Source organism: Otolemur garnettii, unplaced genomic scaffold (assembly GCF_000181295.1).
Source record: "Otolemur garnettii isolate 467f Iridium unplaced genomic scaffold, OtoGar3 scaffold00070, whole genome shotgun sequence".
In the NCBI taxonomy this organism is placed as follows: domain Eukaryota; kingdom Metazoa; phylum Chordata; class Mammalia; order Primates; family Galagidae; genus Otolemur; species Otolemur garnettii.
The window spans coordinates 9,411,761-9,416,721 of NW_003852465.1; the positions used below are offsets into that span (position 1 = coordinate 9,411,761).

Consider the following 4,961-nt stretch of genomic DNA (forward strand, 5'->3'; position numbering starts at 1 on the left):
ATTATAGCCATGAGCCACTGTGCCTGGTCTGAAACTACATCTTTCTTTTTTTTTTTTTTTTTGAGACAGGGTCTCAATGCCAGGCTATTATTAAAGTCAGGATCTCGCTCTTGCTCAGGCTGATCTCAAACCTGTGAGTCCAGGGCAATTCGCCCATCTCAGCCCAAAGTGCTAGATTATAGGTGTGAGCAAGCCACCACACCTGAGCTTTCACATTTTTTGGTGTAGAACTTTGAATGTTTTTGTTCACTTCTCTGTATATAATTTACCACCCCCTTAAATAGCTATTTTTTGGCAGTGGGCTGGAAAGAGTGATGGAGTTAGCATACACAGGCAATACCACATGCCAAGTATAACATGATCTCTGTAGATAAGTTTTGTGTGTATATTTTTACATGTACATGTGTGCATTTTTTGTGGAGAGTTTTGGTCTAGCCCTCAGATACTACCTAAACTTGCTTCAGAGCAAAATTCTGGTCCAAAAAATCATTTCATTTTTATTACTCTTAGATTGCTGAAGTACATGACCTTGCATTTAATTGCCAAATTCAGTTGCTTACTGGCTATGCTCTGCTTACATGGGGCAAAAGACTACAACCTTAAAGCACACTAAAAAAAGATATTTATGAAGGATTTTCTAAATAATTTTCAGTATTTCATTCCTGTGGATTAGTGGTTATAATTGTCTTAGAGAATGTGGTAAAACAGAACACAGTATTCTCTGGCCAGATGTCTATATAAACCCTGTTTCAGTTATCTATTGCTGTGTAACCAGCCATCCCAAAACTTGTTGACTTAAAATGACAATTTATTATTTATTTTTTTGTAGAGACAGAGTCTTATTTTATCGCCCTTGGTAGAGTGCCGTGGTGTTACACAGCTCACAGCAACCTCCAGCTCTTGGGCTTAGGCGATTCTCTTGCCTCAGCATCCCGAGTAGCTGGACTACAGGCTCCTGCCACAATGCCCAGCTATTTTTAGAGATGGGATCTCTCTCTTGCTCAGGCTGGTCTCAAGCAGTCCATCTGCATCAGCCTACCAGAGTGCTAGGATTACAGATGTGAGCCACAGCATTCTCGTTAAGGTTCTTATACTTTAACAGTAACATTAGTGACTTACTTACTTGATTTATTCTAATATATAATAGTTTCTTACTTGTTTAGTTCTTTTTGTTGTTGTTGAGATAGAGTCCCATCCTATGTCCCTGAGCAGACGGCAATGGCTTGGTAGCTCACCGCAACCTCAGACTTCGGCTTGTGAGCATCCTGCTGCCTCAGCCTCCGGAAGCCACTGGGATTACAGGTGCTCGCTGCAGCACCCAGCTGGGTTTTTCCATTATTTTCATGAGTCAGGGTCTCACTCTCACTCAGGTGAGTCTCCAACTCCTGAGCTCAAGCAATTCTCCCTCCTCAGCCTCTCACAGTGCTGGGATTACGGGCGTGAGCCACCACACCCAGCACTTGTTTGGTTCTTATACTATCATAGTAACATTAGTGACTTACTTATTTGATTTATTGTAACATATAATAGTTTCAAAATAATAATATTACTGTTATTACTAGCAATATAATTACTGAAAACATTGTATATTTTGGGGGAGTTTATCTTCAAGATATCTGACTATGGATAAATAATCAAATTACCATGTTAAATTTCTTTACTTTTTTTATTTTTAATCGTTAAAAATTTTCTAATACAGGCAGTGTCCGTAGCTCAGTGGGTAGGATGCCAGCCACATACACCAAGGCTGGCGGGCTCAAATCTGGCCTGGGCCAGCTAAAACAACAATGACAACTAAAACAACAACAACAACAACAACAACAAAAATAGCTGGGTGTTGTGGCTGGCACCTGTAGTCCCAGTTACTTGGGAGGCTAAGGCAAGAGAATCTCTTGAGCCCAAGAGATTGAGGTTGCTGTGAGCTGTGATGCCATGGCACTCTACCCTGTTTCAAAAAAGAAAAAATTTTTTTTCTAATATTTTATTAGGCAATTTTTCAAACATATAGTACATTTGAAAGAATTATACAGTGATCAGCCATACACTCACCACATACATTTCATAATTTCTTCTTCTTCTTCACATGTAGGGAATTTGTTCATAGGGAAGCTGCAAATTTTGTGCGCCTTGTTATAATAACACCAGACTCCTGTGGGGTGGCTTAAAAACAGAGGAGCCATTTTTCAGGCCCCCTGTACTATGTTAAATTTCATGTAATTATTCACTTAAAATAATTCCCCTCCTACAGTTAAGACACTACCCTGAAGTTTGGTTAGATTCATCTGTTTGGTTTTGGTTTTGATTTTTTTTTTTTTTTGAGACAGAGTCTCAAGCTGTCGTTCTGGGTAGAGTGCTGTGGTGTCATAGCTCACAGCAACTGCCAACTCTTGGGCTTAAGCAATTCTCTTACTATTTTTTGGTTGTAGTTGTCATTGTTGTTTGGCAGGCGTGGGCTGGATTCGAATCCCCTCCAGCTCCAGTGTATGCGGCTGGCACCCTAGTTGTTGAGCTACAAGTGCTGAGCCTGGTTTTGATTTTTAGGGCCTTTTCCCACCTTAATTTAGTTCTTTCTTATAATTATATAATATGGTTACATGTTTCTGTAGTCAAATGACACAATACATATATCAAAGATTAGTTAGACCGTGTTCTCCCCTCTTATAGGCAATTAGTTTATTCTTGATTTATACTTCCACTGTTTGCTTTTTTTCTTAAAGTAGTGGTAAAATAAATATAATATTTATGATTTTAAGAATTTTTTTAAATAGACAGGGTCTCACTATAGTGCCCAAGCTAGAGTGCAGTAGTTATTCACAGGTATGATCATAGCACATTATAGCCGTAAACTCCTGGCTTTATGTAGGCCTCCAGTGATCTTTCTGCCTCAGCCTCTCAAGTAGCTGGGATTAAAGTTACACACCATCACGGCTGGCACCATTTGACAATTTTTAAGTGTATAATTCAGTAGCATTAAGTACATTTGCATTGTTGTGCAACCAATCCTATTATCTATCTCCAAACTTTTTCACCATCCCAAACTGAAACTATGTAACTATTAAACAGTTAACTCCCCATTATCTCCTTCTTCCATCCCCTGGTGATCACTGTTCTTTTTGTCTGTATAAATTTTAGGCCATGTAACTTATATAAGCTGGAATCATACTATTTATCCTTTTGCGTCTGGCTTCTTTCACTTAGCATAATGTTTTCCAGGTTCATCTATGTTGTAGGATGTGTCAGAATTTAATGCTTTTTTTTAAAGCTAAATAAAATACCACTGTGTGTGTGTGTGTGTGTGTGTATACATTGTTCATCCATCCATCCATCAATAGGGTGCTTCTACTTTTTGGTTGTTGTAAATAATGTTGCTGTGAATATGGATATACAAATATCTGTTTGAGTCTCTGCTTTCAATTCTTTTGAGTCCACACCTGGAAGTGGAATTGCTGGATTATATGGTAATTCTATGTTTCATTTTTTGAGGAACTGCCACATTATTTTTTTTTCTTTCTCTCTCTTTTTTTTTGACAAGGTCTTGCTCTTTTGCTCAGGTTAGAGTACGGTGACATCATCACAGCTCACTGCATCTTCAAACCCCTAGATTGAATCCATCCTCCTGCCTCAGCTTCCCTAGTAGTTGGGACCATAGGCACATGCCACCGTATCAGGCTAATTTTTTTTTTTTTTTTTGAGTTTCTTATAGAAGCCTTGCTATGTTGCCCAGGCTGGCCTCCAACTCCTGGCCTCAAGCAATCCTCCCTCCTCAATCTCCCAAACTGCTAAGATTATAGGTGTGAGTCACAGTAATGGCCACTGTTTTTGATTTTTAAAAAAACTAAATACAAATGTTATTATGAGCTAATGGATTTTAACACATTTTTATTATTTAGTCCATTGCTGTCCACTATTCTTTTTTTTTTTTTTTTTTTTTTTTGAGACGGAGCCTCAAGCTATCCCCCTGGGTAGAGAGCCATGGCATCGCGCTCACAGCAACCTCCAACTCCTGGGCTCAAGCGAGTCTCCTGCCTCTGCCTCCCAAGTAGCTGGGACCACAGGCACCCGCCACAACGCCTGGCCATTTTTTGGTTGCAGCCGTCATTGTTGTTCGGCGGGTCCGGGCTGGGGATTCGAACCCGCCACCTTAGGTGTACGTGGCTGGCGCCTTAGCCGCTTGAGCCACAGGCGCCGAGCCCCACTATTCTTTTTAATGATTATATTGTATCATTGAGGAAAGCTCCTTTAAGTTTGTTCCTGTAGACTTTGATATGACTTTAATAGTCTCTGATATCTTCTTTGCTTTATTTATTTTTCTTTTTTTTTTAAGACAGAGTCTCACTCTGTTGCCCTGGGTAGAGTGCAATGGTGTCACAGCTCACAGCAACCTCGAACTCTTGGGCTTAAGTGATTCTCTTGTCTCAGCCTCCCAAGTAGCTGGGACTACAGGCGCCCGCCACAGTGCAAGGCTATTTTTTTGTTGCAGTTCCCCCTGCTGTTTTAGCTGGCTGGGACTGGGTTCAAACCCATGACTCTCAGTGTATGGGGCTGGCACCCTACCCACTGAGCCACAGGCACCACCCCCACCTTCCTTGCTTTCTGAAATGACAAAATATTTGAGGCAGAGCTTGTCTGTTTCCTGTTCCTAGCTCGGAACCAGTCTTCATTCTCAATGTTCTGAATATATGAAAAATATTCAGATATCCAAGTAGAAAACACAGGACTGAATTCATTTAAGACAGGGAATACTTTATTCAAAACCCACCAGAGAAATGGACAGCTTGGTTCTGTAACAAAGCATTCATGTTTTAAAGCACAGGTCAGTAATTGTATATGAGAGCATATACGGCTACATACGAATTAACTGATCAGACCACAACTTTTCCATGTTTAAAACAGAATAAACTTCCCTGTAAAAGCAGCACCTTTGTGACATTTTAACTTTAGTATTCCTCTCCTTCTTCCTC

At 40.1% G+C, this 4,961-nt stretch overlaps 1 pseudogene; it reads right to left on the reverse strand.

Moving 5' to 3' along the window:
- Positions 1 to 2,081: 2,081 nt before the first annotated feature.
- On the reverse strand, positions 2,082 to 2,203 carry LOC111726553 (annotated as a pseudogene).
- Between the last annotated feature and the right edge of the window lie 2,758 nt (positions 2,204 to 4,961).